At 41.0% G+C, this 15,744-nt stretch overlaps 1 protein-coding gene across 1 annotated transcript in view; it reads left to right on the plus strand.

Moving 5' to 3' along the window:
* Positions 1–15,744, plus strand: part of prkcq (protein kinase C, theta) — a 207,429-nt gene that overhangs the window by 13,775 nt on the left and 177,910 nt on the right. The gene's annotated exons all lie outside the window — the stretch shown is intronic.

The raw sequence follows: 15,744 nt of genomic DNA on the forward strand, positions 1-15,744 counted from the left end.
CATTTAACCCAGACATTGGAGTCCCAACCTAAGGGGAAAAATCTTGCCCAATGTTTCAGGTCATCACAATTGGAAAATATTACGGACGGGAACATAGGATGTAATAGGTTTTAAGCAAGTACAGAAGCAGGGAAAGGTGGGAGATGAGCAAAGAACAAAAGGGAAGGTAAGTGACAGGGTGGAAGGCAGGAGAGATTAAATGACAAAAGGGATGATGGTGCAAGGCAAAAGTAATGGGACAAGTAAAGAAACAAATTATGGGTCCAGAGGTGCTGTAAATGGCAACAGCAGAACCATTAACCGCACCTGCTTCCCGAAAAAATGGGAGCATTTCTAACTTTTTCCAGTTCTGACAAAAGGTCATCGACCTGAAACATTTACTCTATTTCCCTCTCCACAGATGCTGCCAAACCTGCAGAGTATTTCCAGCATTTTCTGTTAATATTTCAGATTTCCAGCATCCACAGTAATTTTGCCTTTGAATTAGTTTAGAATATCTCTATGAAAGAGCCAGCACAGCCACAGTGGGCCAAATAGCCTCATTCTGTGCTGTTAGCCTCTATGGTTTCAGCATGAAGTAAGGAGTGACTTTATTAACTCCACACGATCTCTGATCATATCATTGACAATGACACAAACTAATTTGTTCCATTTCAATGCAAATTGGGGTTAAAAGGTAATGAGTGTTGATCTTTTAATTTTTAATGTCGTTGCTGATTTTATTACAAGAATAAAATACCAGAACTCTTGACACACGAGTGACACAGAGATAGCTTCAAAAAGATACGGTAATTTTCCAGGACGGAAACATCATGTTTACATCTCTCTCAGATTCATGTTAGCCACATAGCAGAGAACCAGCATGGTTAATTGGCTGCCTGATCACTAAAAAAAACAGTTACCGGTTAAGTGAATTGTAAAAGAACATCTTTGCATATCATAGAACATTCCTGCCACCTGACCATCTTTCTCTTCTGTTTTTGCTGATAGCTTGAGTGTCCAATTAACAGCATCTATCTCTGACACCCCAGTAGAGATGGTACAGCATCATTTGACATCCTTTAATTCAATTCATTTAGCATACTTTATGAATTCTAATCCTGCATTTGGGATAAAGGTAGTTTAATGGATCAATTTGTCTTGTAAAATAGTTTTGCGCTTAAATTGTTGGGTGTAGCTGAAACCTAATAGATTGATTCAAACCAGTGCCCATGACCACACTTTTAAAACAATTTTTAAACTACAAGTAAACATGTACATAGCCAAAGATAAGGGTTGTGTGTATATCCATATGTTGCCGTGTGCATGCATATTTGTTTTTCCGTGCGTTGATCTTTGTGCTTTTTGTGTAGATATATGTGTGTGTGTGTGTGTCTTTTTTGTTATTTGTTCATGGGATGTGAGCATCGCTGGCCAGGCCAGCATTTATTGCCCATCCTCCTAATGGCCCTTGAGAAGATGGTGTTGAGCCGCCTTCTTGAACTGCTGTAGTCTGTGTGGTGCAGGGACACCCACAGTGCTGTTAGGAAGGGATTGCCAAGTTTTTGACCCAGCTACAGTGAAGGAACAGCAAATATAGTTCCAAGTCAGGATGGTGTGTGACTTGGAGGGGAACTTGCAGGTGGTGGTAAAAAAAACAAAGAACAAAGAAAATTACAGCACAGGAACAGGCCCTTCGGCCCTCCAAGCCTGCGCCGATCCAGATCCTCTACCTAAACATGTCACCTATTTTCTAAGGGTCTGTATCTCTCTGCTTCCTGCCCATTCATGTATCTGTCTAGATACATCTTAAAAGACGCTATCGTGTTCGCATCTACCACCTCCGCTGGCAACGCGCTCCAGGCACCCACCACCCTCTGTGTAAAGAACTTTCCACGCATATCCCCCCTAAACTTTTCCCCTCTCACTTTGAACTCGTGACCCCTAGTATTTGAATTCCCCCACTCTGGGAAAAAGCTTCTTGCTATCCACCCTGTCTATACCTCTCATGATTTTGTACACCTCAATCAGGTCCCCCCTCAACCTCCGCCTTTCTAATGAAAATAATCCTAATCTACTCAACCTCTCTTCATAGCTAGCGCCCTCCATAACCAGGCAACATTCTGGTGAACTTCCTCTGCACCCTCTCCAAAGCATCCACATCCTTTTGGTAATGTGGCAACCAGAACTGCACGCAGTATTCCAAATGTGGCCGAACCAAAGTCCTATACAACTGTAACATGACCTGCCAACTCTTGTACTCAATACCCCGTCCGATGAAGGAAAGCATGCCGTGTGCCTTCTTGACCACTCTATTTACCTGCGTTGCCACCTTCAGGGAACAATGGACCTGAACACCCAAATCTCTCTGTACATCAATTTTCCCTAGGACTTTTCCATTTACTGTATAGTTCACTCTTGAATTGGATCTTCCAAAATGCATCACCTCGCATTTGCCCGGATTGAACTCCATCTGCCATTTCTCTGCCCAACTCTCCAATCTATCTATATTCTGCTGTATTCTCTGACAGTCCCCTTCAGTATCTGCTACTCCACCAATCTTAGTGTCATCTGCAAACTTGCTAATCAGACCACCTATACTTTCCTCCAAATCATTTATGTATATCACAAACAACAGTGGTCCCAGCACGGATCCCTGTGGTGTTCCTATACTTCTACTGTCCTTGTCCTTCTAGCTGGTAGAGGTCACGAGTTTGGAAGGTGCTGTCAAAAAAACCTTGGTGAGTTGCTGCAGTACATCTTGATGGTACACACTGCTGCCACTGTGCTCTGGTGGTGTAGGAAGTGAATGTTTAAGGTGGTTGATGGGGCACCAATCAAGCAGGCTGCTTTGTTCTGGATGGTGTCGAGCTTCATGAGTCTTGTTGGGACTACACTCATCCAGGCAAGTGGAGAGTATTCCATCACATTCCTGATTTGTGCCTTGTAGATGGTGGAGAAATTTTGGGGAGTCAGGAAGTGAGTTACTCACCACAGAATACCCAGTCTCTGACCTACTTTTGAAGTCACAGTATTTATGCTATGGTCCAGTTATGTTTCTGGTCATGGTAACCCCAGGATGTTGATGATGGGGATTCAGCGATAGTAATGCCTTTGAATGTTAAGAGTGTACTTGTTTATGAGGATTTTTATGTGTATTTGCATCTATTTATGTCTCCATGTTTCTGTAAATTTCGACTGCAAAAATTGATTTAGCAAACAAATAAAAAGTAAAATAAACAGAAAAAGGAGCTTCTAATATTTTCTTCCTGCAGAATTTGTAAAAGCTCCTTTGTCATTTTACTTTTAAATTGTTAATTCATATCACAGGGCTGTCTATAAGAAAATGTAGGAACACGCTAACAAGCAAATAGGGAAGCAAAGAAGTTCTTTCTTTACTTTCAAAGCAAAATAAATTATTGTGCAACAAATGAGACGGAAGTCTTAGACAGGCTAAAAGGTCTCATAACAAATAAATCTTTGGGAATGAATGATATTTACCTCAGGGTGCTGAGAAAGACCAGGGAGGAGATTTGTGAGGCACAAGCAATAATGATAAGGGAGTTACTGGATTTGGAGGAGGTACCAGTAGACTGAAATGTGGTGCTCTTTTTCAAAAAGGGGCGAAACAGATATAGTTAACTACAGACCCATTAGTCTGGTTTCCATTCCATGTAAATTGGCTAGCTGAAAGAAGACAGAGGGTGGTGGTTGATGGCAAATGTTCATCCTGGGGTTTAGTTACTAGTGGTGTACCGCAAGGATCTGTTTTGGGGCCACTGCTGTTTGTCATTTTTATAAATGACCTGGAAGAGGGTGTAGAAGGGTGGGTTAGTAAATTTGCGGATGACACTAAGGTCGGTGGAGTTGTGGATAGTGCCGAAGGATGTTGTAGGGTACAGAGGGACATAGATAGGCTGCAGAGCTGGGCTGAGAGATGGCAAATGGAGTTTAATGCGGAAAAGTGCGAGGTGATTCACTTTGGAAGGAGTAACAGGAATGCAGAGTACTGGGCTAATGGGAAGATTCTTGGTAGTGTAGATGAACAGAGAGATCTTGGTGTCCAGGTGCATAAATCCCTGAAGGTTGCTACCCAGGTTAATAGGGCTGTTAAGAAGGCATATGGTGTGTTAGCTTTTATTAGTAGGGGGATCGAGTTTCGGAGCCACGAGGTCATGCTGCAGCTGTACAAAACTCTGGTGAGACCGCACCTGGAGTATTGCGTGCAGTTCTGGTCACCGCATTATAGGAAGGATGTGGAAGCTATGGAAAGGGTGCAGAGGAGATTTACTAGGATGTTGCCTGGTATGGAGGGAAGGTCTTACGAGGAAAGGCTGAGGGACTTGAGGTTGTTTTCGTTGGAGAGAAGGAGGAGGAGAGGTGACTTAATAGAGACATATAAGATAATCAGAGGGTTAGATAGGGTGGATAGTGAGAGTCCTTTTCCTCGGATGGTGATGGCAAACACGAGGGGACATAGCTTTAAGTTGAGGGGTGATAGATATAGGACAGATGTCAGAGGTAGTTTCTTTACTCAGAGAGTAGTAGGGGCGTGGAACGCCCTGCCTGCAACAGTAGTAGACTCGCCAACTTTAAGGGCATTTAAGTGGTCATTGGATAGACATATGGATGAAAATGGAATAGTGTAGGTCAGATGGTTTCACAGGTCGACGCAACATCGAGGGCCGAAGGGCCTGTACTGCGCTGTAATGTTCTAATTCTAATTCTAATTCTAAAATAGAAGGTAAAAAAGAAAGGCTTGCATTTATAAGACACCTTACATGACTGCAGGACATCCCAAAGTGCTTTAGACCCAAAGAAGAGTACATTTGAAGCTTGGTCACTGTAGTAAATGTGAGAAACGCAGCAGGCAACTTGAACAGTGCAAGCTGCCACAAACAGCAATGTCATAATGACCAGATAATTTGTTTTTGTGATTTTGGTTGAGGAATAAATATTGGTAAGGAAACTCCTCTGCTCTTCTTTGAAATAGTGCCATGAGAGGGCAGGCAGGCCTCTGTACAATGATGGAATCAACTATCAGGAATAAACTTGAAGATTGTCTATATAATATATAACCTGGTTAATAACATTGGGCATACATTAAGAGGAAGATCCTATATGAACAACTTCCTCAACATCTTCAAGAAAGTGGCAAGCTAATTAGAATGTGGGAAGCCCTTCAAAGTGGTACACTCAGACTTACAAAAGACATGTGACAAAATTGCACATGCTATTTGTTAAACTCAATGAATTATGCATTCAGGGTTTAACACAGGGAATGAATAAAGAATTGGATGAAAGAAAGAAAACAACAAGTACCCATGAGCGGCATAAGGTTCAGGTGGAAGGGAGGATCAGTATGGAGCTGTGAGGCTCACTTTTTCTAATTTATATAAAGTTACAAAGTGTGAAGTTTGCTGATGATTCCAAACTATGAGGTGCAGTAAATATGGAGGAGGCTGCTCAGAAATTACAGGATGAGTTGGATAGAATATCTATTTAGCCCAGAAAAATGACAGATAAAGTAAGACTTGCATTTATATAGCATTCATGACCTGAGGGTATCTCAAAGTGCTTTATAGCCGTTCAAATACTTTTGAAGTCCAGTCACTGTTGTACTGTAGGAAATGCAGCAGTCAATTTGCTCACAGCAAACTCCAATAAATTAAATGACCAGATCATCTATTTTAGGTGTTAATTAATGGATAAATGCTGGCTAGGACATCACTGGGATCTTCAACATCCACTTGAGAGCATCAACAGGGTCATGGCCTCATTCAAGCAATTCTGACAGCACAGCACTCTCTCAGTACTACACTGAAATGTCAGCCCAGTTTATATGCTCAAGTCTCTAGAAGGGTTTTGAACCTACAACCTTTGTGATTAGAGGTGAGAGTAATACCACTGAGCCACAGCAAGATGACAGTTGCTACTGACGTACATTGCTACTCATAGGAAGAAGAGAAAGTGACACATGAACTCCATGATGATGTTAAACTAGCTGAAGATGAAGTCAACAGAAACCTAGAAATCTTAGTAGACTTGATGCTGTACATGTCCAACCAAACTCAAGCAGCAATCAACAAAACCAAGAGGATGATACACTACATAGCCAAATAGTAGAAAACAAGGCAGGAGAAATCAAGATCAAACTGTATCATGCTCTGTGGAAAGAGAAGCAGAGTTAACGTTTCGGGTCAGTGACCCTTCTTCGGAACCAGTTCCGAAGAAGGGTCACTGACCCGAAACGTTAACTCTGCTTCTGTTTCCACAGATGCTGCCAGACCTGCTGAGTCATTCCAGCATTTCTTGTTTTTGTTTCAGATTTCCAGCATCCGCAGTATTTTACTTTTATATTATTATGTATCATGCTCTGGGTAGATTGCGCTGACTGTGTCCGGTTCTGATCGCTGGGTCACAAAGGAGACATTGAAGCACAAGCACAGCAGAGGACAGCCACAGGCATTATATCAAAGGTCTCAGTCATGAGGAAAGATGAGAGAAACCTGTGCTTTACAGCAAGAAATGGAAGCATCTGAGATGTTTATAAGGGAATGGGGAGAAAGTGAATTTTTAGTGGCAGGAAATTTGTCTTTGTACAAAGAGTGATTAATGTCAGAAATATGAATTCCAGGAACAGTAGTGGAGGCAAATGTCCTGAAATTTTTTAAGAAGCAATTGGATGCTAAAACCAGGGGACTTTAGGATTTTTCTGGGTGAATGGCCTTTCACATCTGTACCTATTTTACGATCTTGTGTAAATATAATACCTGTATGTCTTTGTGTAGCTACCTTCATGTGTGCATGTGTGTGTTTACCTGCATATGGTTGTGTCTTGCACATATATATATTATGGCTGTGCATATTTAAAATTTGAAAAAAAATACAAGACCACACTTCACTTCACAAAAGCAACATAACGTCCCCACATCACACAGACCGATTTAAAATGTTCTTGTAACGAATCCCTTTGAACCTCATTTTTAATACTGTATTTGATACAAGTTGAATTATGTATGCAAAATACAGGACAATATACAGCCTTTCACTGCCTTTTATGCTCCTGCAGTTATTTAATGGAGCAGTTAGTTAAAATGTTAAGATGGCAGTATCCCTTTTCAAATGGTTGTCAAGTAAATGATAGACATCAGGGCTACTGAGTTTACATGGCAGTAAATAAACCATCCCTGCAGGTTGAATAAGTGGTAAATTCGCAAGCCGTTTTACTGAGTGAACTCAGCTTTTCCAGTACAGCTATTGTATGTTGCTTAGCTTCCTTATGTGTTTCTGCTTTATTATTTTCCAGCAGAAAAAATGAACTAAGCTGTCTTACTGAGTATGAAAATTATAAAAAGATTTATGGAAAGAATTTTTAATAGTGCCAGTTATGGAGATGGAAACAGAAACTGTAATACTAAAAACAGAAATATTAAAAGATGATTAAACAGTTTTCAGGCAATTGTCTTTCTTTGGGGAATGATTCTGCTGGAAAGCTTTAAAAAGGCCCAGTCGGGCGCTCCTGATAACTCAGTGGTTGATGTGATTCCAAGGGACACCATTCAGCTGCCATGGTTCTAAGCTGTGGAATTCCCTCATTAAACCTCTCCAATCTCTTCCTATTTTCCCTCCTTCAAGACGCTCCTTAAAACCTACGTCTTTGACCAAGCCTTTGGTCATCTGTCCTAATACTTCCTTACAGCAGTTTGGTATCAAATTTTGTTTGATAGCGCCCATGTAAAGCACCTTGGGAAGTTTTACTGCATTAAAGGTGCTATATAAATATAAGTTGTTTTTGCTGGAGACTCCAGGGCAATACTGGAGGGCTGGCAACCCAAGAGTGTAAATGGGTAAGGAGCCCGCTGGCCTGAAACAGTCATATGGCTGCTTAAATTTGCAGCCTAGGCAACCGCCTAGGACCCCGATTGCACAATTCAGCTATAAACGGGCAGAGGGTGCACTGTGCACTTTCTGCGAAGTTGTACCCGGCATTCATTACCCTAATCAGTGGTCCTTAAAGGGAATGTTGGAGGCTGCTCAGTAAAAGGCTCAGCAGATTTTGAGCAGGCGTGCACCTCCCCTATTGCGGGCCTGTGCATGACCCACCCCCTACCTGCGGGTGGTTACCCCCGCCTCCCCAGACCCAACCTGCCAGCTGTCTGGCTTCCTGCCAGCTGCAGAAGGCCCTTCGCTTGCTGGTGGCAGTGAGATGAATTTCTCACCCCAAGGTGCTTACATAAATAGGAGCCTTTTCCTTCATAGAACTTTATTCTGTCTATGATACAGGTGGCTGAAAACACAGTGCACAATAATGCTTTCTGTTGCTATGGAGATGGTGAAATACCGCACACAACAGAGGAGCCAACACGCTGCATTGCTCCAGAACTGCAGTGTGCTCACATTGACACATCCATGTTTTATTGAGTTTAACCCTAATGTTGCAATTCATCTTTTGAGGAATTGTTACAGGGGTTTAAATTAGATTTAAGCCAAGAATCAGAAAACATATCTCTATTACTTTCTATATCTTCCTCTGATCTGCTATAAAAGATGTGGTTTTATTAAAGTGCAGTCACAGGAATATGCCTGAGCTGTAATAGTGTTTTCACTTTTATCACCTCTCACCTACATTATTCAAGCAAGCTTTTATTTTCCTCCAGCGGCTCATCAAAAACAGAGTACCTGTGACTCATACCTTAACAGATATTAAACCGAATAAAAAACGGTACATCCGCAACACTACTCCAGGAAAACGTTGACAGTGGGACTAGTTCAAAATGATGAAAGGCAAATTTAGGAATGATATCAATACATGCAAAGGGTGATTAATACTTTGAATGTGCTTTCAGATAGAGCAGCAGAAGCAAATCTCTTATAATCATAAACAATTGAATGAGGTTGGAGAATGGTCAAAAGATTGCTTGTTTTCCCAGTAGAGGGCCTTCCTCTTTTGTATTTACCTTGTGGCCTTAGGAAGTAGGAACTTCCATATCACTGACAGCAACAAAGGACCTACACGAGGATGGATTTGTGTAGGCACAGTTGTTTGATAGTCACAAAATATGACTTAATTTCTGGCAGCTGAGCTAACCTGGTGTCTGGGGAAGTGTGTATTGTGGCTGGTGAACTGTATCACTGGTCTTTTACAGGGCAGCTCAGCTGACCATAGCAGAAAGAAATGACAGCTGATGCCACCAGCAGCATTCTTTCTACTGGTGATTGACCACACTGCTTCTAGGAAAGCCATCCCTCAAGATGGTCCACGGCATGCCTGGAGGTAACAGCATCATCTCAGTTGCTTTACGATGCTACGCAATAGGGTGGCAGCATTATAGGAATATAGGAACCCTCGAGCCTGTTCCATCGTGTTATCATGGCTGATCTATAACTTAACTCCATCCAGCCACCTTGGCTCCATATCCCTTAATGCGAACAAAAATCTATCAATCTCAGGATTAAAATGATTAAAACACATCTCCTGCTTCTACCACCCTTTGCATGAAGAAATGTTTCCTAACTTCTCCGCTGAATGGCCTGGCTCTGATTTTAAGGTTATGTTTCCTTTCCTAGAGCCCCTCACCAGCAGAAAAAGTTTCTCTCCATCTCTCCTATAAATTCCTTTCCAATTCTAAAAACCTGCAAAAGGAGTCATCAGACCTGGATACATGTGAACAACTAGAGACATTAATAAATTAATACCATTTTTTTAATTATTTGCCAACACAATATAAGATAAATATCTGATCACAAAGTCACAAACAATTCAAGTTTTATTATTGCAATTTAGGATGTCACAGAGCATCTCAGTTCAATTACAACATTTCACCTTACTGAATTCAGTATCATAAGGACCTGATACAGTTCAATTGTGGATAATAAGATTAGTGGGAATAAGGAATTCAGTTTTTGGAAGGTGAGATTGGAGACTGATGACTTGAGACCCGTGATTGGAGACCGGATTCAGTGCAACCGTCAAAAATGAAATAAAAGGGAAGAGAGCAAAGTGGAATCTTTGTAACAATGCTCACAGAAAGGTGTTGATGATTCTTTCAAAATCATGGCTTTCAGCTTGTTAGTTATGGACAAGCTGTCATTACGCTGAGCTATTGAGATCAGTCTGATGACTGATGAAACTCGGAGGGTGCATCACTACCCAATGTAATTTACTCTGTATGATAGAGAGAAAGCCGAGAGTGATTGAAGAAACACAAAAGGGCAGTTACGGTCAATGGGACTGAGAAGACAGCAGTGGCTGAACATAGTATTCGGACAGAAGCTAATCAGCATTCTCCAATGGTGGGTCATTTGCCAAGACCTAGATTATCTTCCTTTATTCCAGCGATCAGCATGTGATCAGAAGCAATACCTCCCACAACTTTCCATTTGACATTAACTGTCTGTGACCCGCAAGGCATAGAGCAGAGGTGACCAACTTCATTGGTCTTTGAAATATGAGTATATCCACCTCAGTGAGCATACAAGGCATTGGGATGTGATATATTCCATTCGTACACAGAGTTATAATTCAAGAACAAGCAAAAGATGCTGTATCAATTCACGTAATAAGTGTAAACATATTCAAGGAAATCTTACTGCACATTCTGTTGGATCAAGGATAATTTCATTGTAAGTAATGCACTTTTATTGTAAAACACAATTTAAATTCATCATGAGACATTGGTCGGCATGTTGGCTCATTTTATTCCACACAACGATTCCTGACTTCAGCCTGCACACTCCAGTTAGGTGTCAAGCCAGGTGCTTCCCGGAAGAGTAAAAAAATTCAAGTGGGAAATCACAGTGTAATCAGGAATAGAATTGGCAGAAGACCAGGTGATGGTTACCTGCCAACAGTTCTTGAATGCACAACTGATAATTGAACCTGAGATAGCAAGAAACAGGGTGGAAATTAAAAATATCATGAAAACCAGTTGTGTGTTATTGGACCACGAATGTGCTGCACTAAAGGAGTTAGTGTACCACAAAGGTGATACTTTAAATAGTTTTAAATACATCATTAAATAGTCAATCTGTCAGGCTGTGCTGAAGAGGCAGCAGCAGATTCCAGCCTCTTCACAACAGTGGAAGAAAGAAAAGAGAGGACAGTGGGACAGAAGGAAGCATCAGAGGGAGAAATGCCTTCAGAACACTTCCGAATATCTTTGACCAGTCCTTTCATGAACAGAATTGGCCAAGAACAGATTAAACACCTTCTTCTCAGTCAGCAGAATTGTTTGGCCAAGAAGACAGGAATGAAGGGAAGAAAGCATTAGACTTCACCGCCTTGCAAATCTTTAAAAAAAAAAGCAAAACTCAATGTTAATCATTAAAAAATTGAGAGAGGCTCATAATTGTGAAACTGGCCTAATGAAACCATCAAGTCTGATTGATACTGTATATTGTGCACAAAACAAAATCTGCGGCCTCTCCAGAGCACTTGCACCATAACTGCAGTGGGAGTGCAGCAGAAGGGCTATAAATTAAACCGGGACTTGGTTATGCCAGGTCCCAACTTTCCCCCAAAATTCCATTTGATCTTGTGGCGGTGAAGCCTTTGCTTGCCCCAAGGAAGGTCACTGATGCATGAGGGATAGGAATGGTGGTGGAGAGTCCCCTACATCAGGAGATTCTATGTCCATAACCATCTAAAAGCTCGATGGAGCATTGCCCGAGCCAATTTTGTATCCATGCTGTCACCATCCGTTTAATCCCATGGGCTTTAATTTTGCTAACGTTTATTATGTGGTACTTTGTCAAACGCCTTTTGAAAGTCCATATACACAGCATTCACCGCAATACCCTCATCAGCCCTCTCAGTCACTTTATCATAGAAGCACTTAATTTATAGGGAGAGGGGTTTTATTAGGATAACGCCCTACAATATTAACACAACTGGAGCAACAGATAATAAGCTTTAACTGTCAGAGGGAGAAAAGCTCAAGCAAACTGTGGACCATTTCCAAAGTGGATAAGGAAACCATTCTTCCCTCCCTTAGGTTCATTCTGCTCAGATTAGAAAATCATTGTATCCAATATATTTTCTACACCTGTCTGACCTGTCCTCAATAGTCTAGAGAGAAGTCCAGCCACAGAGAGCTCCATGACTCTTGTCAATAATGCTGCTCTATCAATCTACCAGGATGTGTGCTTGAACACAGTCATATGTTAAACTGTGGATGGACCTCAATTTACAATGATTAAAATACAGAGATTATTCTGGTCTTTACTAAACTGTTAGAAGCTGAAAAGAGCACTTCTTGGCCTTGTAAAGTATATTTGAATCCTCGTTTAGCTGCTAGTATTTATCCAGGAAATCAAACATCTCTTGCAAAGTTCCAATATTTAGCAACAAAATAAATCAGAAGCTCTCCAAACAGCTTGGTTGTTTGAAATTAGCATACGTACTAAACCTGCAGCATTAGTCCATTCATTTTGACTGCTTGCCATTCTGTTTAGTTATCTGATACTTCGCTGCTCATGAGTCCATTGTGTTTGCACCAGAGCATTTATTCTGCAAATAATCTTTGCCTCAAGGATACAGATTAGGCTGCTGGTTTATCCAAGTTTTTTTGTTGGTGTTAGGAGTTTTTAATGCTCTTAACTTGCCCAAAAATATCTTTTGGTGCACAAACGAAAGCAGATTAACATGTCTTCAGCCACCTTGATACAGTGAATGGTTTATGATAAATAGAGGTCTCTATTTCTACATTAGAGGCATTTAATTTACAAAAAAATGTCAGGATTTTTATCAACTGCACCAAACTAACACTGTACTAACCTGTTTAAAACTGGAGTTAAACTGTAAATACCAACATCCCAGCAACTAAAAGGAGCTTGAAAGAAATTTCAAAAAAGACCCGTTAATTTCGGCTCCTAACAGCTGATTAAAGACCAGAATGCCTTGTGTGTAATGTCTGACTATGAATGATGCTGTCAGGTCCGCAGGAATAGGATGAACAGGAGGAGGCCATCAGACGCTCAAGCCTGTGCTTTATTCAATGAGATTGTGGCTGATCTGCAATCTAACTCCACATACCCACCTTTGCCCCATATCCCTTAACACGTTTCGCTAACAAAAATCTATCAATCTCAGTCTTAAAATGAACAAGGTGCAGGAGTGAGCTCCTCTCGCACAGGTATTTAAATTTAAAGGTATTGGGAATGCCAACATCATTTGTCTATTTATTTGACTGTTAAACACTCAGGGACTAAAACACTATTTTTAAAATGCTATCTGCAGTCAGTTGAGAGGTGAAGAGTGGAAGCCCCACACACCATTTTCCACCCGACTATAACTCGTGTGTGTGTGTGTGTGTGTGTGTGTGTGTGTGTGTATGTGTGTGTGTGTGAGAGAGAATATGTGTGTGGGTGCGGATGTGACAATTGCGGGAATGAATATTTCTCAATAATTAGGTGATCTTCTGTTTTAAACCTACAAGAAATCTGGTAACAAAAATACTTGCTGCTGTCAGTTGGGAGTTGAAGAGATAAATAGAGAGGAAACAAAGTAAGCGGTTTGACGTGAGGTAGATGTTCGGGGTTCACAGTAAACTAGTTGAATCTTCTTGGAGGTCAAGTTCTCTTTTAAAGCTGCAGGCCTGGGTTGTTTGTAGACTTTTCTGTTGGTTGAGATTTCAGTCTGGAGACGATCATTTCAGTCCTCTGCTGCACAAGTTGAAGTGTAGAATTCACAGCAGGACACCTTCTTTGGCTTTTGCTGGAGGTCTCCGCTCTCGGCAGGACAGACTTTTGGTGATGATGTTCTGATTTTTTTTCTCTCTCTCTAGAGAGCTACATTTAAAGGTCAAAAATTCTCTCACATGTTGCCTCTGTTATGAGATGCAGAGCCCCCTCCCTGTGGTACCAGCAATGGCCCAGGATGTGGCTACTACACACCTTCTTTGTTTCAGAAGAACCCATTCAATTCAGAAATGTCTCTTGATGGGTTCAGGATGGGTGTAATTGACACCTCTGAGATTGGACTATATCCTTTTGTCCTTACCAGACAGTAAGACAGTTTGAATATACAGGGCCAGGTCACTTGACCTTCAGCAGTCATTTTGCAGCACATTGTCCATTTTTTAAAGGAAAAGTTTTTTATAACTCTTCCGTTTGGGTTCTGTATTTCAATTACTGCAATTTGTGTGAGCGTGACAAAGGGAGGGTTAACATTTCAGGTTGATGACCTTGCACCTGAACCAGATGTTACAAATAAACAGCTCATAAGGTGGGACGTTCATCAATCCTGTTCAGATGAATGTATAAGGCTCCATGGTGCTATTTAAAGAAAAACAAGGAAGTTCTCCCAGTGTGCTGGCCAACATTCATCCCTCAACCAACACCAAAAAGCAGATTAACTGGTCATTATCTCATTGCTGTTTGTGGACTCCTGCTGTGCACATTTTGACGACTGCATTTGCCTACCTAACATTAGTAACTACATTTCAAAAGCACTTCATTAGCTGTAAAGCACTTTGTAACATTCAGAGAATATGCTATGTGCTATATCAATACAGTTCTTTCTCTAATAGTGGAAATGTCAGGGGAGTATTAAAAGTTAAATGGTATTCAACAGAATGAAACTCATAGCAGTTTGGACCTTAAATTGTGAGGCCATTGTGGCATAAACTGATTTCCATCCAATAATTCTTCCAAACTTTACAGAGTTTATAAACAGCTGGAAAAAAATCAAATGGAAATTTTAATTCTGTGGAAAACAAGTGAAATGTATTTGCTTACGAAAGGTAACTTTAATTTGACTCAGTGGGACTTTCTGATGCAAGTTACAGTTATATTTGTATATCATTTCCTCACATACAGAAATAAATCTCAAAGCACTTCACAACCTTCTGGAAAGCAATTGATGCGGAGAAGGAGGAAGAGAGGGAAATTAAAATTTCCCAAAAGGCCAGTTGAATAGAAGGGTTTTTTTTTTAGAAGTTTTGAAATTAAGAACTGAGGTGGTAATTCAGAGGGTGTGAAAGAGGTAGCTCCAGAGGTCAGGGTCAACATGCAAAGGAACGGCTGAGAAAAAAAAGCTGGAAGCCAGGAATAAACTGGTGTCGGAGGAGCAGAAGGTGCATGTGAGAATGCACTGCTGGAGAAGAGCATGGAGTAGGGTATCGAAAAGCAACAGAATGATTTAAAAACAAGGGCAAGAATGGTAAAGTCATTTCACTGGGATACAAGTAGAGCTCGGCCCAAACTCATCAAAGGATTGTGTAACTTTAGGCTGTCGTTAAGATGCAATCTAAATGAGTTGTATTTTGTAAAAGGTTTCAGTGAGGAAGAGATAGGATAGAGGTAAACTATATCAGGAAGGCAGAAGGAAATAATCTTAGTAATAGAACACGTGTAGGAAGAAATCTCAGATCAATTTCGAGCAGTATACCTACATTACATAACTCTGGATGTGGCAAGTGGGAGAGTCCATTTGAAGGTTAACATCGGGGGTCATTTTCACCTTCACAGTTTAGATCACCCACCCGTTAGAGAACCCCCTGATTTTCATTTCTCCAAGTGGGGAAGATGAAACTTGACCCCATTGCATTTGTTAATCCTTTATCCAAACCTTCTCCACTTAAGCAAAACCATTTTTGTCAACTTCCCTACTTCTCCTTTCCATAAACTGCAAATCATCCAAAACTCAACTTCCCATGCATTGTCCCACACTCAGCCCACTCTCACATCACCACCATCCTTGCTGGCCTACCTTTAGTGCTGGTCTGCCAATGAATCAAATTAAACTCCTTGCCTTTCACTTCA

Source organism: Heterodontus francisci, chromosome 27 (assembly GCF_036365525.1).
Source record: "Heterodontus francisci isolate sHetFra1 chromosome 27, sHetFra1.hap1, whole genome shotgun sequence".
NCBI lineage: Eukaryota > Metazoa > Chordata > Chondrichthyes > Heterodontiformes > Heterodontidae > Heterodontus > Heterodontus francisci.